Raw genomic sequence first — 24,542 nt, 5'->3', positions numbered from 1 at the left:
ATCAATGCAGACAGTCAAAGATTTCCTACAAGTACAACCCCCTCGCTTCAGCAGAAACTGGCCAACAAAAAATTGGTCCTTTCCAGCCACTGACAGGCCTCAGAGGGGTAAATACAGGCGCCCAAGGGGCAGAGGACAACCACAAGCCTAGTATAAACCTCGCCAATGGGGCACTTCAACCCAGAAGGGAGGAGAAGACTGGTCTCAACCCACCAGAAGGCAAACTCAGTGACTTGCACCTCAGCTGGCCAAACAAAATTCTTTTGTCAGCCCCCTTGGGTGGAAAACTAGCACTTTTTGCAGACAACTGGCACATGGTCACAAAGGACAAATGGGTCCTAGACATAATTTTATGAGGATACAGATTCCACTTTCACACCTTGCCAATGAAAAGAGGAATGCCAAACCTGCCACAAACTCAATGGGCAGAGGCTCAAAAACAAATTACAGCTCTCATGGCCATGAGAGCCATTCAACGGGTACCGACTCGAGAGCAAGGCCAAGGATTTTACTCAAGGCTCTTTCTAGTACCCAGAAAGGACAATGCTTGGAGACCAATTCTGGACCTTTCAATTCTAAACACTTACTTACAAGTTCCCAAATTCAAGATGCTAACACTACAGCAGCTACTTCCCATGTTGGGCAAGGAAGCATGGCTGGTAACGTTGGACCTCAAGGAGGCATACCTGCATGTCCCTATCAGACAAAGTTGCAGAAGATACCTCCATTTCATTGCAGGTTCAACCCATTATCAATTCTCTGCACTGTCCTTTGGCTTATCTACTGCGCCCAGAGTTTTCGCAAAATGCCTGGCACCAGTAATTGCATACTGCAGACAAAGAGGAATTCAAATATATCCATACCTGGATGACTGCCTCATCCAAGCAGAAAGAAAAGATATTCTCTTACATCATCTGGCTTTTGTGAAGCATCTACTAAATTGTCTGGGGTACACAGTAAACGAAAAGAAGTCAAAACTAGTACCCTCACAAAAAATGACATTCCTGGGTGCCAGCTTGGACACAACGGCCCAGAAGGCTTATCTTACACCAGACAAGCAACTACAACTGACTCAATATTTCAAGACAATGGCAACAAAGACCCAATTAACTGCAAGAAAAATTCTGCAGGCTTTGGGCTTCATGGCATCTTGCATTCTGATAATACCATTTGCAAAACTGCATATGAGGAAATTACAGTGGTACCTAAAAAGTGTATGGTCTCAACACAGCCACAGCTTGGACACAGTGATCTCTCTCATTCCCTGCCTTCAACAGGAATTTCTATGGTGGTGACAGGCATGTCACCTCAACGAGGGTCAGCCTTTCACCTTGCCCCCAACCAGACAAACTATCACAACAGATGCTTCAGACTATGCCTGGGGGGCACACATGGCAGGACAGTGCATTCAAGGCCTATGGACTGCAGAACAAAGAAAACTGCACATAAATGAAAAAGAGATGCTAGCTGTACAGAAAGCTCTGACAGCCTTCAAGGATCTACTACATCCAGGACAACTTGCAATAAAGACGGACAACACCACAGTAATGTGGTACATAAACAAACAAGGGGGCACACATTCCTACCCTCTTTGCAGGCAAGCAATAATCTTATGGAACACAGCTCTGGCCTACCAAGTCCAGTTACAAGCTCAATTCCTGCCAGGACAGAAAAACACATTGGCAGATGACCTAAGCAGAAACTTCAAAGATCCCCACGAGTGGAAACTAGACCCACAAATATTTACAATGATAACTCAAAAATGGGGCCTTCCAAATATAGACCTGTTTGCCAGTCCTCAAAACTACCAACTGACAAAAGTTTGTACAAGGACATTCCACCATCAAGCTTGGAAAGTGGACGCTCTCTCCTTCAGTTGGAAAAACCTGACAGCATATGCCTTTCCTCCTTTACCTCTTCTCACAAAGGTTCTTTTGAAGGTCAAAAAGGAGAAACCACGACTGATTATCATAACCCCAGACTGGCCACGCCAGCACTGGTACCCGCTATTGAAGAATATGGCTCACAGCCCACCGTGGATATTGCCTCAAATACCCCATTTGCTCACGCAACAAAACAAACAGATTCTACCCAGCCAGCTCAAAACCTTAAACCTGGCTGCATGGCAAATATATTAAACATCCAACCAGCCCCTCTTTCACAAGCAGTTCTGGATGTTATTCTGGAAGCCAGGAGGCCAAGCACCAGGAAGGCTTACTCGGACAAATGGAAAAGGTTTTCTGTCTGGAACCAAGCTAAAGGCCAAGACACAACTCAGCCTCATATGCCTCACATTCTGCAGTATTTAGCTGAGATGTTGCACAATGGACTTTCCTTCTCCTCAATTAAAATCCATGCTTCCGCTATTTCAGCTCACTACGACACAAATCCACCTTTATTTTCAAATCCTCTTCTAAGGCAGTTCCTCAGAGGGGCAAAAAACATTAGACCACCTAGAAGAGCTCCTACACCAACATGGGACCTCAACTTTGTTCTGGAAAAACTAACGTTACCTCCCTTTGAACCAGCTTTCTCTGCAGACCTTCAGTTCCTATCTTGGAAGACTGCCCTGCTCCTGGCAATAACTTCTGCTAGGAGAGTCTCAGAATTACAGGCACTAATGGCAGTGGAACCTTTCCTCATTTTTCATCAAGACAGAGTTTCTCTACGAACTAATTCTTCCTTCATGCCTAAGGTGGTTTCCAGTGTAGCTTTAAATCAAACCATCCACCTACCCACTTTCTTCCCCAATCCACAGATCAAAGGTGAGAGACTCCTTCATTCCTTGGACATTCACAGGCAGCTTCATTACTACTTGGATAAAACTAAGGCTTTCAGAAAAACTGACCAGCTCTTCGTATCCTATGCTACAACTTCTCAAGGGAGGGCTATATCCAAACAAACCATTTCTAAATGGATAGGCCATTGCATACGGTTCTGTTATACCCATCATGGGAAACCAGCCCCTCCTACCATTAGATCCCACTCTACCAGGGCAACAGCTACCTCTACAGCCTTTCTCAGGGGGTTTCCTACCAAGGAAATTTTAGAAGCTGCAACTTGGAGTTCTGTACACACCTTCACCAAACACTATCACTTACCTCTTTACTCTAAGTCCAGGGCGGGCTTCGCCACTGCAGTTCAGCAGGGCCTCATTGCCTCCACTAACCCTCTATGATACCTCCCCCCTACCTTAGCTTTGGGATTCAACACAAGTGTGATGACTGCAGCAGGGTAACACGATGAACATAGTACAGTTTTGTACCTACCATAAATGTAGATGTTCGAGTGTTCACCCTGCTGCAGTCCAGGTTACCCTCCCTCCAACCCCTCTGATCTACTGGCTAAATCTCTGCTATGCCTTACTGATGTATTTGCTTATAGCTGAAGGGATTTTGTGTTTGTGCAGTGTTCACACCATTTGGTACTAATTCTGATCACCCTTTTGGGGGCACCTGACATCTGGGGCAAGAAAAACTGAAGAAAATGGCGTCGGTTGCAATATATGTACCCCTGGCGCACTGACGTCAGGGATGAGACGACAGCAACCGACGGTGGACCAAGACTTTGGAAATCCGGCCGACTGCGGGACCGCCTGACGACAGGATAACCCAAGTGTGACGACTGCAGCAGGGTGAACACTCTAACATCTACATTTATGGTAGGTACAAAAGTGTACTTTCTCTGCACTTCCCTTTGGCTTATCCACTGCTCCCAGAGTTTTCACAAAATGCCTGGCTCCAGCCATTGCCTTTTGCAGACAAAGAAATATTCAAATTTATCCCTACTTGGAGGACTGCCTGATTCAGGCAGACAGTAAAAGCTGTTGCAGCACCTGACATTTGTAAAGGACCTTATAATCTCACTGGGGTACACTATCAATGAAAAGAAATCCAAACTAGTCCCCAGTCAAAAAAATTTTATTCCTGGGAGCAAGCTTGGACACAGCATCCCAGATGGCATTCCTTACTTCAGAAAAATGAGCCTGTCTGACAGGCTACTTCTCTCAAATGGCCACCAGAACCCAGTTATCCGCAAGAAAAATCTTTCAAACTCTAGGGTTCATGGCCTCCTGCATTCTACTAATCCCGTATGCTAGGCTGCATATGAGGAAACTTCAGTGGTACTTAAAAGTCTTTGGTGCCAACATTCTCAGGACCTGGAAACTATCATACCTGTGATACCTTGTCTAAAGAAAGAGTTTCTTTGGTGGGCAGCAGCATGTAACCACAACAAGGGACTTCCCTTTACACAACCCCATGCCGCCCAGACCCTAACCACAGACTCATCGGACTATGCCTGGGGTGCACATCTGGATGGCAGGTGCATTCAGGACCACTGGAGCCCAAATCAAATTCATCTGCACATCACCCAGAAAGAGATGCTAGCTGTTCAGCACACTCTAACAGCTTTCAGATCCTTACTCTCTCCGAGGCCTCTTCTAATCAAAACTGACAACACCACAGTGATGTGGTAACAAGCAAGGGGGAACCCACTGTGCAGGCTAGCCATGACCCTTTGGAACACAGCATCAGCCATGCATATTCACCTGCAAGCGCAATTCCTGCCAGGCAACCAAAACTCTCTGGCAGACAACTTAAGCAGAAATCTCCTAGACACACACGAGTGGCAATTAAACCACAATACCTTCAGCCTTGTTACCTAGAAATGGGATAACCCCGAAGGTGGACCCATTTGCCTCCCCCTGCAACCACGAGCTCAGCAAATTCTGCACCAGGGAACCTCACAGCAAAGCCTGGAACGTTGATGCCCTGTCCTTCCACTGGGAAAACCTCTCGATCTATGCATTCCCACCCCCTTCCTCCTCTTACCAGAGTACTACTCAAAATAAGGGAGGAGAGACCAAGGGCAGACTGGCCATGCCAGCACTGGTACCCAGTACTGTGCAGTCTGTCTCTGTTGCCTCCATGGCACCTCCCTCAGATTCCAACTCTCCTGACTCAGCAGGAGGGAGAGTTCATGCATCCACAATTGCCCACCCTGAACCTGGCAGCCTGGCTTATTCCTTGACTTCTCTTCCACTGGCCAGCCTAAGCAAGCAGGTCCTGGACGTTATACGTGAAGCCAGACGACCCAGTACTAGAAAATCCTGTGGTGACCAGTGAAAAAGGTACTGTTCCTGGATCCAGACTAAAGGAGCTGAACCAGCACAGCCATCCTTACCTCTCATCCTGGATTACCTAGAAGACCTACTCCACAGGGGCCTTTTCTTCTCTTCCATTAAAATCCATGCCTCTGCCATCTCTGCACATAACAGCACTGAGCCACCTCTCTTCTCACACCATCTCATCAAGCAGTTCCTGAGAGGGGCTAACAATTTAAGGCTTCCAAGAAGAGCCCCTACTCCTGCTTGGGACCTTAACTTTGTATTGGAAAAGCTTACCCTCCCCCCTTTGAGTCTGCAACTTCAGCAGAGTTAAAATTCCTCTCTTGGAAAACAGCCTTGCTTTTGGCCATCACATCAACTAGAAGAGTGTCTAAGCTACAAGCACTTATGGCTGTGGAACCCTTCACCATTTTCCATGTTGACAGTCTCCCTCAGTACTAACCCAACTTTCATGCCTAAAGTGGTTTCCAGTGTGGCTCTCAACCATTCTATTCATTTGCCCACCTTTTTCCCTAATCCTCATAATAAGGGGGAAAGGATCCTGCACTCTTTTTAGATGTGCACAGACAGTTCAGATTCTACATGGGTAGGACTAAGCCCTTTAGGAAATCTGACCAGTTACTAGTCAGCTTTGCACCATGGGCAGAGGGCAAGGCCATATCAAAACAAACCATCTCCTAATGGATAGCACACACTTACAAACACCATGGAAAACGACCCCCACAGGGGGTGAGAAACATCCCACTAGGGCAATTTCAACCTCTACAGCCTTTCTCAGAGGAGTCCCTACCAGGGACATTCTGGAAGCTGCAACATGGAGTTCTGTTCATACCTTCACCAAGCATTACCACCTGCCTATCTTTTCCAAATCCAGGGTGGGCTTTGCAACTGTAGTCCTGCAGGTCAAACTAGCCAGCCCCAACTCTTCTTGACTGCCTCCAACCATTCTTCAGCTTTGGGAATCAACCCAAGTGTGATGACTGCAGCAGTGAAACATGAAGAACTTAGTACAGTTGTGTACTCTTCCCATAAATGTAGATGTTCGAGTGTATTCACTGTTGCAGTCCTGGTTTCCCACCCTCCAGCCCCCTTGTCTCTTTCTCTCTCTCTCTCTCTCTCTTCCTCACTCCTTACAGGGCTATTGGTTTTACTTTTTACTGGTGGTGTTATTCCACCATAAGCTAGCTCCCAATTTTGGGGGCTCATGACATATGGGGCAAGAAAAACTGATGTAATGGCGTTGGCTGCCTGTTTTTATACCATTGACGTCAGTCCTGAAGTGACAGTAACCGACACAGAAATACTAAACCTCTGGTATTCTGGACGACTGAGGGCTACCCCTGGCAGGATAACCCAAGTGTGATGACTGCAACAGTGAATACACTCAAACATCTACATTTATGGTAAGTGTACGCAACTGTACTTTTCTGATTTTCCCTTTAGGAATTTCTCTTTCTCTGTGACTATTGCTAGAATGTGCCAGTGTTTTCAGTGGAAGAAAACTGAGGTTTCTCAGTCCCTCAGAAAATACTATGGGTTGTTAACAGAAGATTTTCCAGAACCTACACTCATTTCTCCTGTCTGCTTTAGAGGATGTACGTTACTGCTTGTAATTTCCTTGTAGTCAGCCAGTTGCCCCTAAAAGGCAGGTAGGATATATAAAGTTCCTCAGTCTTTTTTTCATTTTTATACAGTACTCCAAGGGCTGACCCAGCAGCACTGCTAAGCAATTGGTTAATTTCAGTCCTTCGCTCTCTCTCTCTCTAAGGATGGGGAAAAGGGTGTGTACTTGTGAAATTTAGATTTTCAGAATTTTGAATTGTCAGGCTTGTATGTATGTTCGACAAATTGTGAAAGTATGAGGAATGTTTTAGCTGCAAAATCTTCTTTAAATAACTTCCTTCTATTGCACAAGTCACTTACTCATTGTTTGCAGTGTGTGTATGACTGTTACTTCTTTCAGAGCTATGGCCACTGGTCCTGTTCTTTTTAGAACATCCATGATGATGATGAAAATGAGATTTTAAATACTCCCTTGGATAGAGATTGTGTTTGATCCATCTGCTGCACAGGTGATCAAAAAGTGTAATGAAGGGGACAAGCTGATCCAGGAAATCTCTGATTTTTCTGCCCTTTTTTTTTCTATTTCTTCATCCTGTCCCCCCCCCCCCCCAAAAAAAAAAAAAAAAACGGAATAAACAGTCTGAACAAAATTCAGGTAAACAGATGATGTTAAGTTGTCCATCTCGCCTTCATTCTTGCTGGATGGGTTCGGAGCCGACCTTGGCTCCGACTCTGCCACTCTAAAAGCTCGAGAGTTGGTTCCACCGGCTCGAGGCTCCCCCTATATCCCACAATGCTAGGCGTGAATTACCTCAGATCTTGTTTGCCGCTACAGCGATCGAGGTGTGTTTTCTACCGGCTCCAGGTTGGTGAAAGTTAGACTAGTTTAAATTCTTTAGACTTAGGCTAGCTTAGTGTATTGGACTTATTATCCCTTCTACCTTTTATCCAGCCCCCTTTTTTTTTTAAAGAACTTATAGTTCTTTCCCTAAGGCCTTCGGGCCCTTCCTTCCCTATCCTTAGGGTGTGTATGTGTTAATTAGGGAGTTTTATTTAACTTACCTTTAGTTTAAATAATTCCCTTTGAACTCTATCAGTGTAATCTGTGTGTGTGTGTGTTTTCTGTGTGTGATTACACTTCGGTTCCTTGAATATGTCCAAGGATACAAAGGTCTCAGGCTTCAAGAAGTGTGACTCGTGCTGTCAGAAAATGTCTCTGACAGACGGTCACACTTCTTGTGTGTATTGCCTGGGACCTTACACCTGCAGGACTCTTGTGCTGTATGCCATGGCTTCAGCCCTAGAGTCCTGCAGGAGAGAAAAAATAAACTCATTTTGAGGGGTTTAATTAAGCCTGAAGGTTCCCTTTCTGTGTCATCCGGGAAACCTTCTAAGGCTTCTAAGACCTCGGCTCCAGCTTCAGAGTCGAGGCCTAAGGCTTCGAAGCCTACTGCTTCATCGGCTCCGGCTGGAGCCGATGAGTCTTTGACTGCAGTATCCGTGGTTTTCGGCTCCGCCGGAGCCGAGGCATTAGAGATTCCTGGGTCGGCTCCGATCAGACCATCGGAGCCGACATCTAGAAAGAGATCGAGGTCACCGTCCCTTGGCTCCGTTCATTCGGCTCCAGCGTCTCCCCTGCTGTCTGAACGGAGCCATAGATCTCACTCCTCCAGGTCGTCGAGGCTCTCGGATCACGACCTGCAGAGGGTAGTGAGTAGACTTTTGAAGTCCGAGGCACTGGCCCAAATGCTCCAGAGTCCGACTCATCAGTCGATGCCTCAACTTGTTCCAATAAATATTCCTCCTCCGACTCCTTTGAGCTTTGAGCTCGGAGCCGGGGCGTCTCGGAACCGAGACTGTGGTAGCGTCGGAGCCGATACATTTGTCTTCAGCTCCGTCGTCGGCTCCGATTTCTTCTTTTGAAGAATCTCGGCGCCGGGCTTCCCTCGTCGGCTCCGGGGGGGTGAGTGGCATTGGACCCTTGTCCGACCCCCCTCTCCCTCTCGGTGCTTCGGCGCTGGTGAGTTCGGTTCCGACATCGGCCTCGGAGCCTTCTCTGTCGGTGCCGAGGGAGGTTCTCAGCTTCTCGGAGCGGGGACCTCTGGCTCTGCCTGACAGGGGTGCATTCGAGGTCATGCGGAGTGTGTTGGAACCTTGTTCGACTCCACAGTCGGCTCCGTCCGCCCCTCCCTCTTCGGTGCCTTTGGTTATGTCGACTCACTCCCTCATCCCAGACCGCAGAGAGCAAGCTCCTCAAGAATCCCCTGTGGGGATCTCATCCTCTTCCGAGGCCTCTCCTGAATTGGCAGGAGCCCCTAGGAAGAGAAAGTGTAAGAGGAAGCACATAGACTCACCTGAGTCAGTCACCTCTGACACAGATTTAGAGGATTCGAGGGTTCCCCGTTCCCCTTCTGAAGATGTCTCTTTCGCAGACATTCTAGAGATCCTGAAACAGAGGGAAATTGGCCAGCCCTTAACCCTTTGGAGGATGAATCTGTGTATCTTGAGGCGCTTGGCTCGCCCTTCCACCTCCTGGGTGTCCCCCTTGATCCCCTCATGCAGGTGGTTGCAAGAAGGCCTGGACGGCTCCTGATTCAGTGGACCCTACCCCAGGAGACCCTCCAAATTTATAACAGCACCAACTGACAAGCAATTTCTCACAAAAGGTGTTTCTGTGGATGCTATGGTGGTAGCTGCTGCCACCAAGAAGGAACTAGCTGATCCTTCAGTGCCTGTTCATCCCCCTAACAAAGAATCTAGGTCTATGGACAGGTATGGGAAGCGGATGTTCTCGTCAGCGACCTTTGCTATGCGTTCGCTGAACTACCTATGCCATTTTACTCGTCTTCAAAGAGACTTGATCAAAGAACCGAGTGACATGTTGAAGGATCCTACGGCTGCAGGTTTTCAAGACAAGATAAACACTCAGCTGGCTACCCTGAACTCCATAGCTAACTCCTCCATGCGCCTCCTTTCTTATGCGGCTGATGGAGCGAGCAGGGCCACAGGGACAGGTGTGGCCTTACGCAGGCATGCCTGGATGCGGCTATGCAACTTTGCGGACCCCTTTAAAACGTCTTTCACTAATTCCCCATTTGATGGATCATCTCTTTTTGGTCCTCAAGTGAAAGAAACCTTGACTAGGTGCGAGACAGATGGCAAGACTCTTTCTGCCGTCAGAGTCCGTTTTTCTACTCCTTCTAGGCCTTACCCCAAAGGCCAGAAAAGTGGGAAAATGTGGTTCCATAAACAATCTCAAGGGACTTCGCCTGACGACAAAGTCGGTTCCTGCCAGAGGCAGAGGGGGAACAACAATGGTAGACGCCCCTAGAGGCAGGGGGTCCGCAGAACCAGGGCAATCGGAAGTCTTCTCTGATAAGCCTTTCAGCATCCCTGAGGTGTTGCCCAACTGCCCACCTTCGAGGCAGTCGGGGAAGATTGTCACTATACCCAGAAGCCTGGCTATCCCTGACTCAAGACAAATGGGTACAGTCCATCATTTCGAAGGCTATTCCATTCCCTTCGCTCGCATTCCAAACCAATCAAAAAATCCCTTCCAGATGTTCCACCGGCTCAAAGGGATCTTGCAGCTTTGGAAATTTCAAAGCTGCTTGCAAAAAGAGCAATTCAGCCAGTTCCAGCAGACCAGCAAGGATCCGGAATCTACTCCAGGTTCTTTTTAGTTCCAAAGAAAACAGGGGACTGGAGACCAATTTTGGATCTCAGTATCTTGAACAAGTCAGTCAAGAAAACAAGATTTCGGATGGTCACGCTGCAGTCCATCCTTCCCCTATTGGGAAAGGGAAACTGGATGTGCTCTATAGACCTTCAGGATGCGTACTATCACATAAAAATGAACAGACGCTCCAGAAGATTACTCCGCTTCAGGCTGGGAACCAGTCATTTTCAATTCAGGGCCCTGCCCTTTGGTCTCACCACTGCCCCCCGGGTGTTTACCAAATGCATGGCAGTGGTAGCTTCTCACCTGAGACGTCAAGGATTCCAGGTGTTTCCATATTTGGACGACTGGCTCCTCACAGCTCCCACCAAGCATCTTCTTCTAATGGCCGGGGACTACACCTTTCGCATTTGTCAAAAGTTAGGCATTTCAATAAATTGCGAAAAGTCTGTTTTGTCACCTTGTCGTACTATTACCTTCATAGGCGCAAATCTAGACACAGTCAACATGTCTGCGAGACTAACACATCAGAGAATAGCAGACATACACAAACTGGTCTCACGCCTCTTCAGCAGCAACAGAGTCAAAGCCAGGTTAGTTCTGAAAGTGTTGGGGATTATGGCGGCTGCCATACCTCTGCTTCCATTAGCCAGGTTCCACATGAGAATCCTTCAATGGATGCTCTTCACGCAATGGTCATACCAGCAACTTCCGATGTCCCACACCATTATGATTACGCAGACATGCAGGAATCATCTTCTGTGGTGGATGTCTTCCCCTCAGCTCTTATTGGGAAGACCCTTTGTCCCTTCCCCTCCGGTTGCTACTCTGACAACGGACGCCTCCCTGATTGGGTGGGGGGGCATTATCAGGGCAGAACTGTCCAGGGCACATGGCAACCACACGAATGCCACTTGCACATAAATGTTCTAGAGATGAGAGCAGTGCTTTTAGCGTTGCAAGCCCTTCAAGACTCTCTTCCCTTGGGAACGATAGCAATCCAGACGGACAATATGTCTGTAGTGTGGTATATCAACAAACAAGGCGGAACCAGGTCCTACCCCTGTGTCGAGAAGCACTCAGACTGTGGCAATGGGCGATTTCTTCTCAGCGGTTTCTGATAGCAACGCACATCCCGGAAGTCCAATCAAATCGCGGACAAGTTGAGCAGAGCTATCCTCATGCCTCACGAGTGGTCTCTGAAAGACTCTGTTGTGAGAGAAATTTTTCTCAAGTGGGGTCAGCCTTGCTGCGACCTTTTTGCTACTCCCCAAAACAGCAAGTGCAGAGATTATTTCACCCTATTCCCTCTACCAGGTCAGCCCAGCAGAGACGCCTAGTCCAAGTTTGGCCCCGGGACTTCTGTATGCATTTCCTCCCTTCCCACTAATCTCTCAAGTGATACAGAAAGCTATCGCTCAGAAGGCCTCGTTGATCCTCATTGCTCCTTACTGGCCTCTACAGGTTTGGTTCCCCCTACATCAATTTCTGTTGGAGCGACCTTGGCATCTGGACCTAGTTCCAGATCTTTTGATCCATCAGTCGGGTCAGTTTCATCGCTCCCTTCCCTCTCTGAACCTCACTGCTTGGTTTCTCCAATTCCAACCTTAGCCAGGCTTCCTCAAATATCTCACTCTGTCCGAGATATTTTGATAGCTTCCCATAAATCTTCCACTAGAAAGATTTATTTGAGTAAGTGGAAACGTTTCGCCTATTGGGCTCAAGGAAGGGACATAGATCCTTTCACTGCTTCCATCCAAATGGTCCTTGATTTTCTAGCTGAACTCTTCCATGCAGGTTCATCTCCTTCTACTCTTAAAGTTCAATTGGCAGCTATTTCTAACTTTCATGTGGGCATTTCAGAGTCTGCCATCATGTCCCACAAGCTTTGCAAAGCCTTCTTGAAGGGAGTTTTTCTACTCAGACCTCCGATAAGAAATCCTCCTCCTCCTTGGGACCTAAATTTAGTTCTCAGTTCTTTGATTCTCTCCCCTTTCGAACCTGCAGCCTCCTGTTCTTTAAAATTGCTCTCATGGAAGACTCTCTTTCTGGTAGCTATTACTTCAGCTAGAAGAGTTTCAGAACTTCATGCACTCAGCTGTCGACCTCCTTATCTGTTGTTCCATAAGGACAGGGTATCTTTACGAACCAACCCGTCTTTTTACCTAAGATAGCCTCAAGGCCTAACCTAAATCAAAGCATTGACCTCCCTGTGTTTTTTCCAGAATATTCTAACAGGTCTGAACAAAAATTGCATTGGCTAGATGTTCATCATCAATTAAGGTACTATTTGGATAGAACCAAACAATTCAGAAAATCTGACCAGCTGTTTGTCTCTTATGCAGAAGGCAGAAAGGGACTTTCAGTTTCAAAGGTATCATTATCCAGATGGCTAACCTCTCTGATTTCCCTTGTTTATGAAATTAGACACCAAAAGCTGCCTAACAAACCTAAAGCCCATTCTACCAGAGCTTTGGCTACTTCTATAGCCTTCCAAGACAGACTGCCTATTGACACCATTTGTGCAGCGGCTACTTGGGCTACTCCTCACACTTTCATTTCTCATTATAAGTTGGATTTAGCCTCTAGGCATAGAGCTAACTTTGGTTCCACCGTTCTCAAGAGTCTGTTCCGTTAGGCCACCCGGGACAAGGTGCTAGGGACGCGGTCCCATCCAGCAAGAATGAAGGCGAGATAGACAACTTAACATATAGAAGTTATGTTCTTACCATAACGTTCCATGTTAGTTGTCTTCTTCTCGCCTTCTTCTTGCGTCCCACCCTCCTTCCCCCTGGCCTGGACAGACCTAGAGGAGTTTGATTGTGACTTCTCTTTCTACCACCTCTTTACTTTAGGTATATGCTGCTGTGCATATTTTCCTGGATCAGGATGTAGGTCACCCTTCTCTTCTCCCTGGTTTATAGAGGTGGACTTTGTTTATAGTTATTCTATTGGTATTATAAGCTGGGCCTAGCTTACAAACAAGATCTGAGGTAATTCACGCCTAGCATTGTGGGATATAGGGGGAGCCTCGAGCCGGTGGAACCAACTCTCGAGCTTTTAGAGTGGCCGAGTCGGAGCCGAGGTCGGCTCCGAACCCATCCAGCAAGAAGAAGGCGAGAAGAAGACAACTAACATGGAACGTTATGGTAAGAACATAACTTCTATTTTAAGAAGAAATGGCAAGGGGGTTCAAAAAAAAAAAAGTCTTGAACCTCCCAAAACCAAGGACAGTCCAAGTGTGAATGACTGTTTGAGACCATGTGATCCCTCCCATGGGCCAGACCCTTTTTTTCTTCCAAAACGTCTGAATCTCCTTTTTTCTCTTTGGCAACATATTGTTTCAGACAAATGGGTTCTGAAAATCATTCATTAAGGTTGCAGATGGCAGTGTAAAGAATTTCCTCCTTTTCTGAGAGTCGTTCCTCATCCTTTGCTGTCCCAAGGAGTGATACAGTTGGTTCCTCCTTCCCAGATCTAGAAGGGATTTTATTCAAGAATGTTCCTTGTGCCAAAGAAAGAACATGCTTGGAGACCAGTTCTGGAGCTTTCTTTCCTAAAGCTGTTTGTGATGGTGCCTAAATTCAAAATGTCACTTCACAACCTGTTATTGCTTCTTTTTCTTCTTCTCTTTGAAGTTTGCTGGTAACACAGGACATAATGGATGCTGATCATCACATCCCTGTTCACCTAGACTTCAGACGTTTCTTAAGGTCTTGTGTGTCTGGATTACATTATCAATTTTCTGCCTTTAACTCCTTCAAACAGGATTGTGTTCCTGGAATTTCAATGGGACACCTCACTTCAAAGGGCTTTCCTTCCAGAGGAAAAAATAGATTATAAGGTTTTCCAGTCAAATACCTCAGTATTTTGAGTCTTGTGGCATCTTTGATTTTACCTTTGGAAAGACTTCATATCAGAAAGATACAGTGGTATCTGCAGTCTTTGGTCCCAGCATCAGCACCCTTTATCTTTTCAAATCCCAGTGCTGGGGTTTATTAGAAGAGAAATCTTTTAGTGGAGATAAGATATCCTCAAGTCAAGGTTGCCCCTTCTCCCTCCTTGCTGCAAAGTAGACACTTCGGAGTTTGCTTGGGGAGCAGTATTAGGAGGGATAAAAGTGCAGGGGGTGTGGGACACCAAGGACAGATGCAGGCACACAAATATGTAGAAGATGCTTGCCTAGATCAAGGCATTCAACTGTCTGAACTATCTTTGTTCCCTGGGACCTCTGGTTAGACAATACTACAGTCATGTGGTACATCAATAAATAAGGGTTGTACCCCCTTTGCAGAATTGCCATTTTAACTTGGGCTATAGCTTCATAGCACAGTCTTGCTCTACAGGCATCTTACTTTCTTCCAGAGCAAAACTGTGTGACCGACGAGCTGAGTAGAACCAGGCAGGCCCTTACAGATGGAAGCTACATCAGGAGGTCTTCCAAGATTTGATCCATCTGTGGGGAGTTCCTAAGGTAGATCTCTCTGCCTCCTTTCTGAACAGCGAACTGGCAAATTTCTATGTCAGGACTCCATGCAAGAAGACTTGGAAGAGAAATTCCTTTTCTTTTTCTTGAACAGGAATATTCCTGTATGCTTTTCCACCCATTCCACTAATATCCAGGGTACGTCTGAAGATTTAGAAGGAATCCCCCCAGACCATTGTGGTGACTCTCTTCTGGCCCAGGCAGCCGTGGTTCTCTCTTCTTTTGGAAATGTATGTGGGGCAGTTACCACAAGCTTCTTCACAAACTGGATGTATTCACACAACAGAGGTGTTTGATGCACCCTGACATCAGTCATCTTCAGATGACTGCCTAAATGAATAGGGTCTTAATTTATTTTAGGCACATGTTTACTGATGATGTGCAGCAGGTACTAATGGAGCAAGAAAATCTGCTACTAGAAAATCCTACATTAGCAAATGGAAAATGTTTTCTAGTTGGTGCCAACATAGCTGTCACCCATTTAGGACTAGTTATTCTGTGGTTTTACAGTATTTGTGTGAGTTGCTATACTGTGGCCTTTCTTATTCCTCTGTCAAGGTTAATTTATTGGCTGTTTCAGCATGTCTGCTCATGGATCCTCCTCTTTCAATAGTCTCATGTCAAAATGTTCTTGAATGTGGTTTTGCATAAGAGGCCTCCCAAGAAAACTGGTGGCCCTCCTTTGGATCTTAATTTTATGATAGAGAAGCTAGCAATTGCTCCATTTGAATTAGCTATAGAAAATAGTTGCTCTTCCCTCTGCAAGAGGGGTATCGGAGTTGCAAGTTCTGATGGTGGGTCAACCATATCTCATTTCCCATAGGGACAGGGATGTCCTTCAAGGATGCATCTGCAGTCATAACAAATGGGTTGTCCTGTCGTCAGGCAGCCCTTCGGTCGGCCGGATTCCAAAGTCTGGGTCCGGCTTCGGCTGATGTCGCACTTCACCCGACGTCATCTCTGCTGGTCTTCGGGTATAAAGGCATCAGCCGACGCCATTTTCCTCAGTCTTTCTTGCCGTGTGGCGCCCGAAGCAGAAGCTGTTCGCAAGTGCCGGTCGGTCAGATCCAGAGATTACTACTACCGAATACTACTTCGAAGACTTCTAAAAAGCTAAGTACCCCGTTGGGGACTCTTTCTTGCCTCAGCCGATGTCAGAAATAGTCAGTAACTGTTTAACTTGTGGGAAACAAATACCTCATAAAGATTTCCACTCTTACTGCCTGCCTTGCTTAGGCCCAGACCACGACGTTGCAGCCTGTTCGGCCTGTGCTTCCTTCAACCGACGAACGCTTAGGCATCGGTCGGAGTTTGCTGAACAGTTTTTCGGCTCAGATTTTGCGTACATTATGCCATCGGATCCTCCGACTACCCAAATTTTTAAAAAACGCAAAGAAAAAGACCGACACTCGCGGTCTGCGGTTTCGTTCGAAACCACGGTTAAGCAAGCCGCGAGTGTCTCGGTTTCGGCCGAAACCGAGAAAGCCAGTCAATCTTCAGCCGAATCCATGACTACTACTGAGGCTCCTGCTACCTTAGTTGAATCGGCCTCAGATGTTTTGCCTACTACTGTGGTTCCTAGTGATTTATCAGACACCATCCCTTTGGATGTCTCTACCCCAGCACGTGGTGCTGCTAGGCCTCCTGCAGCCATGTCTATTAAGGCCTTTGCCAGGGCTAAAGCAGCCAAAACTGTTAAATCAGTGTCTGTTAAGCCCCCTTCACACAGGCCCACTTCTAGTTCACAAATGCTTACTCTGGCAGAGGATTTAATATCCTTAATTAGAGGATCCCAATCTCACCCAGACAGGGCCTCTCAGCCCCCAGAAAAGAGATCTAGGGCAGAGCCCCCCGAGCCAGTGTCCTCTGATGATTCTGCGGATGACTCAGACATTACAGACCAGCCAGAGGCTCCTGTTTCTACTTACGAAGATTCAGATGCTGAAGAATCCATTCCATCTGCCTCTCCACCAGAGGAATTTTCCTTTGGGGAAACCTTACATGCCATGAGAGAACAATTCCAATGGCAGGGACAAGATTTCTCAGATTCAAGAAAAAGGCTTAGGACATTTCTGCACTTACCACAACATAGGCCCTTAGCTATACCTCCAGTACTGCCTGTTGTGGATGATGCATTTAATGATGTTTGCACCGCTCCTGATACTTTACCTCCAGCCCCTGCCAAACCAGATAGATTTTACAGGGTGCCAGACACTCATCACCACCTATACAAGGCCCCACTTGCAGATCCTGAGACTATATCCCAGGGGCCTAAGGCAGTAGCCTCGACCTCAGCAAAAAACCCTATTCCTTCTGAAAGGGAATCCAGGTCCTTATAGAGATGGGGAAAAAGTTTACACCTCTGCTACTCTCTCAGCTAGAGCTTTAAACTGTCAGTTTCATATGATCCAATACCAAGAGTTTATGCTTGATCAGTTAACTAAGAAGCTGTCCTCTGATGACTCCTTAGATAAGAAATATGTTTTAGAAATGGTAAATAACATCCAACAGGTTAGTAACCATTCTTTAAAATGTGGCTATGATGCACTGGAGGCTTCATTTAGATCAGCCATGACTGGCACAGTGATAAGAAGGCATGCATGGTTGAAAGAACAGGTCTTGCGGATCATGTTAAAGCAAAGCTGTTAGATGCTCCTATGGATAAGACCAGTCTATTTGGTACACCTGCTCAGCAAGTAATGAAGAAAATGGAAGAGAAGGCAAAATCTGTACAAACAGTTAAGGATTTCTTACAGGTTCAGCCCCCAAGGTTTAGCAGGAACTGGCCTGCCAAAATTGGTCCTTTCCAGACTCCTCAAAATCTCAGAGGCAGGAATAGACGCTCTAGAGGCAGAAATCAATCCAGAGGAGGTGCCTACAGAGGACGACAGTGGCAAGGCAATAACCGAGGCACAGACACAACCACTGCCACTACAACAGGACAATCACAGTGACTTGGCTCTGACACCGCCTACCAGGGAGCAAATAGCAGCACCTTTAGGCGGAAAGTTAGCCATATTTTCAAAAAAATTGGCACTATATCACAAAAGACAAGTGGATTTTGCAAACCATAGACCAAGGCTACAGGTTCCACTTCCACACCTTACCAGTAAAGAGGAATGCCAAACCTACCTCCAAATCAAAAAACAGAAGCTCTAAAGCAGATAGCGGAATTAACAAAGATGAGAGCTGTGGAAAGAGTACCTATAACAGAACAGGGCAAAGGATTCTACTCCAGACTCTTCCTAGTACCAAGAAAAGAGAAAAGTTGGAGACCTATTCTCGACCTGTCCGTCTTAAACACATACATCATTGTCCCAAAATTCAAAATGCTGACCTTACAGCAACTTCTTCCCATGCTGGGCAAGGAGTGTTGGCTGGTAACTCTAGATCTCAAGGAGGCATACCTGCACGTCCCCATACGACCAAATTGCAGAAGATACCTCAGATTTCTTGCAGGATCAGAGCATTATCAATTCTCAGCATTGCCCTTTGGCTTATCTACTGCGCCCAGAGTATTCACAAAATGCCTGGCATCAGTAATCGCTCACTGCAGGCTACAGGGAATCCAAATTTATCCATACCTGGACGACTGCCTGTTACAAGCGGACAACAAAAGCAAGCTGACAACAGATTTACAAAGAGTCATTTGCTTACTACAAGACCTGGGATACACAGTCAATTTACAAAAGTCAAGACTGATACCATCCCAAACAAGAACATTCTTGGGTGCGGAATTGGACACAGTAAAACAAATGGCATTCCTAACGGCAGAAAAACAAAACAACTCCTCTTTACTTCTTGGCATTAACAAAGCAGAACAAACTAACAGCAAGAAAAGTACTGCAGGCCTTGGGCTTCATGGCATCATGCATAATCTTGGTCCCACATGCCAGACTGCATATGAGAAAGCTACAGTGGTACCTAAAGAATTTATGGTCTCAACACAGGCACAGCTTAGAAACCGAAATCCCACTAATCCCATGCCTGAAACAGGAGTTCCTATGGTGGGCTCAAGCATGCCAGTCAAACCCAGGCTTACCCTTCCACAACTTTCAAGCAAGCCAAACCATCACAACAGACGCCTCAGACCTAGGCTGGGGGGCGCACATGTTGGACAAATGCATACAAGGATTGTGGACTCAAGACCAGCTGCACCTGCACATAAACCAAAAAGAAATGCTGGCAGTAAAACTATCAATCCAGAAATTCAGACCATTCCTCAAAGAAGGCCATTTAATGATAAGGACAGAACACCACAGTCATGTGGTACATCAACAAACAGGGAGGCACTCATTCATACCCACTATGCAGAATGACTCTGGACCTTTGGAATATGGCTCTGAGCTACAACATCCAGTTACAGGCAATATTTGTGCCGGGAAAAGAAAACACCCTAGCAGACATGTTAAGCAGAACCACCTCGGATGCTCACGAATGGATGCTACACCCGGACATCTTCAAGGCCATCACAAAGAAATGGGGAATGCCACAAATAGACTTATTCGCATCCTCACTCAATCACCAGCTGAAAAAATTCTGCACAAGGACATACCACCCACTTGCATGGAAGGTGGACTCTCTATCCTTTAGTTGGAAAGGCCTGACAGCATATGCATTTCCACCTCTTCCTTTGATGCACAAGGTACTACTGAAAATCAGAGAGGAACGCCCAAGGATAATCCTGATAGCTCCGAATTGGCCAAGACAACACTGGTATCCATTGCTGAGGAGCATGTCTCTGGGGAGAATGTGGTCAATACCCCTGATGCCTTTGATGTTAACTCAGAACAACTACAACATCATGCACCCAAACCTAAAAACCTTGCAACTGACTGCCTGGAACATCACATAGCAGCATCTAACCCAGACCCATCCCAAAGGGTTAAAGACATTATCCTTGAAGCACGCAGACCTTCAACAAGAAGGAACTATGCAGGAAAATGGAAAAGGTTTGTCATTTGGAGTGCTGAAAGAGGAAAAGATGTGTCGAACATAGATATTGCTAACATCCTGGAGTACTTGGCAGAGCTTCTACATACAGGCCTGTCCTATTCCTCCATCAAGATACATGCATCAGCTATTTCAGCAGAATACAGCTTCGATCCACCTGTCTTTTCGCATCCTCTACTCAGGCAGTTCCTCAGAGGGATCAAGAATGTAAAACCTCCTAGGAAACCACCATTACCGGCATGGGACTTGAACTTTGTGCTAGAAAAATTAACACTCCCTCCATTTGAACCAGCAGCAACAGCAGATCTTCAACACCTATCATGGAAAACTGCTTTCCTACTGGCAATTACTTCAGCAAGGAGGGTTTGAACTACAGGCCTTAATGGCAGTACAACCCTTCCTAATCTTCCATCAAGATAGGGTGTCCATGAGAACTAATCCTACATTTATGCCTAAGGTGGTATCCAGAGTGTCTTTAAACCAGGCAATCCACCTACCTACCTTCTTTCCCAACCCACAGAACAGGGGAAAGACTGCTGCATACCTTGGATGTACATAGACAGTTACGCTACTACCTGGACAGAACCAAAGGTAACAGAAAAACTGACCAGCTTTTAGTAGCCTATGCAACAGGAAGGGAAGGAAAAGCAATTTCCAAACAGACAATCTCTAAATGGATAGGAAATTGCATAAGATTCTGTTACTCCTACCATGGAAAACCAATTCCACAGAACATAAGACCTCATTCTACAAGGGCAACAGCCACTACCACAGCTTTCTTACGAGGAGTGGCAACCAAGGACATTATTAAGGCGGCTACTTGGACCTCCGTGCATACATTTGCCAAGCATTATAATCTACCTCTATACTCTAGATCCCGAGCAGGGTTTGCCACTGCTGTACTGCAAGGGATCCTAACTACACCATAATTTTTTATTCCTCCACCCCTAGTTTGGCTATGGTATTCTACCCATTTGTTATGACTGCAGATGCATCCTTGAAGGACATAGTACAGTTTTGTACCTACCATAAATGTAGATGTCCGAACAGGATAGCATCTGCAGTCAGGATTATCCACCCTCCTTCCCCTCTGTGGTACTCCTAGGGTATTTACCCTCCTAATAGCTAGCTAGGGGGGAGTCTCTTATGGTGTATTTGTTTGTATATATGTACATACATGCTTATTTTTTGTGTTTGCCTTCTACTTTTTTGGAAACATTGGCATTTATCCAAAATTTAGCTTTCCAAGAGGGCAACTGGCATCTGGGGCAAGAAACACTGAGGAAAATGGCGTCAGCTGATGCCTTTATACCCGAAGACTAGCAGAGATGACGTCGGGTGAAGTGCGACATCAGCCGAAGCCGGACCCAGACTTTGGAATCCGGCCGACCGAAGGGCTGCCTGACGACAGGACAACCCATTTGTTATGACTGCAGATGCTATCCTGTTCGGACATCTACATTTATGGTAGGTACAAAACTGTACTTTTCTTTTAGAGTTATTCCTTCTTTTATGCCTAAAATGATATCCAAGTTTACTTTAAGCCAAACTTATCAATCTCCCTGTTTTTTTTCCTCAATGTGAAAATGAGGGAGAAATGATATTCCATACCTTGGATGTTCACAGACAACTCTTGACACTGTCTTGACAGGACTAAATCTTTCAGAACTTTGGATCATGCGTGCATTTCTTGTGAGGGTAAGAAGGGACAACCTGTGTGGAAACAGATGATCAAAGTGGCTGTCTAAGGCTTTTACCTTTTGTTATACTCATAACAAAACTATTCAGGCAAGGTCAAGCCTTTGCTTCATCTATTTTGCAAGTTGAACTTTGTTATAACAGTAGATGCTTGAATAATTACTGCTGCAGTAGCCGCTCCCTTCACTTCCTTTGTTTTTTTTGGTGTGTTTTTTATGATAGGGTGTGGATGTTGATGGATCCTAGCATTGGCCTTTCAGGGCCAGGCCTCCCTCTCTTTGCTGGCAGGAAAGCTCTGAAGGGCTTCATGACCAAAGTTGTCTTTTAGTCAGCTCAGTTTGACCTGCCTTACAGTTTTGTTGTGTAGAAGGTGCCCTGAAGCTTTGAAGTTGGCCAGCTGTTTTATCATTGCCAGGATATACCCCATTTAACTAAGGCTACTGGCGCAGTGATCATTTGAACATTTTACTGTCATGGTTAAGTTCAACTTACATTTTTTTCTGTGCAGCTTTTTGTGATTTGATTGGCATGTGTAAGTCAAACCACGACAGGTGATTACTGTACAAAATGTAGAATCTAAATAGCTGCTGTTTATGATAAGAATGCATTTAGGACCAAAACTGTGGTTGCATACATAAACCTCATCTCCAGGAAGCAAGGCTTTTTTAGCTTTTTAGCCTTTACTGTTTTTCAAAAAATTGTCTTTCTGAGCTTCTCTATTTGGATTTATGCTTTCAGATCTGCCAGAAGCAAGTCAGATGTATATATCGGCCTTCACAATGTAAGCATTTTTGCTGGAGATAAACCTGTCATCATCTGAAAGGTAATTATTTAACTATAACTGACAATTGTTTTCTCTCTGGTTCACTTTATTTTTTTTTCACCTGTTTCTTCGCAAAGTTTGTACTGCCCAGTCTACCAGGCCATTAGATGAAGCAGGAAATGTTTCAGTAGTTCCATGACTAATTCAGTTTCATTTTACAGAAAAGCTAGTATATTTCACATTAATGAAATAAAAGACATCATGAGAGACACATTTGTGGATTGTCCTGTAGGCTTAACAGTGTTTCACTTTTTCACTGGCTGCTTAATTAGCAGCAGTTGAAGGCATCCATGTAAAGTCAGTTTGAGTGAGAATCTGTCAAATCAAGAAATATTTTTGCAGGAAGACGCAATCATAGTCCACGTAACGTCTAGACCATGTGGTTTTTCAGGACATTATTAAGGGTACTAAGGTGAATTGTAATTTGCTATTTACTTAGCATTCATCATGCATATTTACTTCTACATTCTAATCCGTGACTAGATACTTCCATTTGATTAGCTTTAACCTTTCATTTTGAACCTGCTTTGAGTTTGATGTAACATTTTCAGGTTTACTGGCGAGATTGATTCCAGATCTCCACTATGTAATACAACCCTTGTTTGACACTTATTTTGCAATGGCTGTTGATGATGTAAAATGTCTCCTTTATTTTAGGTAACTCTTCCAAAATGTGGAAGTTATAGCTTTGGTAGTCCACTGTGTGTGTGTGTGTGTGTGTGTGTGTGTGTGTGTGTGTGTGTGTGTGTGTGTGTGTGTGTGTGTGTGTGTGTGTTTTGCATTTTGCTGTGTTTACTGTCCATAACCTGTGTTAAGATGAGGCATATCAAAGTCTGAAGCGCATATCCTGCTTAGTGGATTAACGTAATAAAATATTTGAAAGATGTAGGTTGATGATAAACTTTTGTTAGAACTTTTTGATACTGTGATTTCTTTTACCATGTAACCACTTTCAATTCCTCAAAATGTTTTATTTTCATAATGTATCTTATTTCTCTCCAACCTAAATGAATTGTGTTTATCCAGATGTCCTTCAAGAATGCAACTGCAGTCATAACATATGGGTTGTCCTGCCTCAGGCAGCCCTCGGTCGGCCGAATTCCAAAGTCTGGGTCCGGCGTCGGCTGGTGTCGCCTCCTCTCCAACGTCACAACGGCTGGAGTATAAAGGCATCGGCCGACGCCATCTTCTTCAGTCTTTCTTGCCGCGCGGTGCCCGAAGCAGAAGCAGTTCGCAAGTGCCGGTCGGTCAGCTCCTGTGTTTTCAGTACCGATGTCATCTAAAAGCTAAGTACCCCATTGGGGAACATTTTTTCTTGCCTCAGCCGATGTCAGAACAAATTGAGAAAGTTAATAATTGTCTTGTGGTAAACAAATACCTCATAAGGACTTCCATTCTTACTGTCTTCCTTGCCTGGGCCCAGACCACGACGTCTCGGCCTGTGCTGCCTGTGCTTGCTTTAATAAGCGCACTCTCAGGCGCCAGGCAGAATTTGCTGAAGACTTTTTTGGCGAATCATTCGCATATACCATGCCGTCGGATCTACCGACAGCTCAATCTTCCAAAAAGCGTAAGGACCGGGACCGGCATCCTCTGCCCGCGTCTTCCACAGATACTATTCCTACACCCTCCGCTAGTGCTTCGGTCCGTGCGGAAGTGGTAATCCAGCCGCTCCAGGCCGACGACACAGCTTTAACTAGTCCTTCGGTCCCGGAGACCTTTCTGGTGCCGGTTGTTGATTTTCCTCCGGATACCGAAGTTTTGGATTTACCCGACACCATTCCGGTGGACAAGGTCACTCCTGCACGTGGGGCTGCTAGGCCTCCTGTATCTATGTCCATCAAGGCCTTTGCACGTGCTAAGGCCGCCAGCCAGGCCAAGGCCCATCCTAAACCTGCTGTCCAGGCCCCCTCTTCTGATAAACAGATTATGTCTCTTGCTGCATACCTAATTTCCCTTATCAGGGGGTCTCAGCCTCACCCAGACAGAGGTTCTCAGCCTCCTGCAGAGAAAAGGCCTTGAACTGAGCAGACTGAAAACCTCTCTTCAGATGAGGTCTCTGGGGATTCTGAGCATTCAGATATTCAAGAAGAATCCTTCCAGGCCTTTGAGGACTCTGATGGTGAGGAATCAATTCCCTCTGCCTCTCCTCCAGAGGATTTCTCTTTTGGTGAAGTCCTGCACTCAATGAGGGAACATTTCCAATGGCAGG

At 45.8% G+C, this 24,542-nt stretch overlaps 1 protein-coding gene across 1 annotated transcript in view; it reads left to right on the top strand.

Moving 5' to 3' along the window:
• The window catches only part of LOC122799216, a 971,249-nt gene that overhangs the window by 152,329 nt on the left and 794,378 nt on the right, over nt 1–24,542 (top strand). Inside the window, exon 2 of the mRNA XM_044068134.1 lies at nt 22,246–22,330. The gene's annotated coding sequence lies outside the window, so the exon portion shown is untranslated. The remainder of the gene's footprint in view (nt 1–22,245; nt 22,331–24,542) is intronic.

The sequence above is a fragment of the Protopterus annectens genome, chromosome 4.part0 (genome assembly GCF_019279795.1).
Source record: "Protopterus annectens isolate FY-2018-M chromosome 4.part0, PAN1.0, whole genome shotgun sequence".
In the NCBI taxonomy this organism is placed as follows: domain Eukaryota; kingdom Metazoa; phylum Chordata; order Ceratodontiformes; family Protopteridae; genus Protopterus; species Protopterus annectens.
This window is presented reverse-complemented; position numbering and strand designations above follow the sequence as displayed.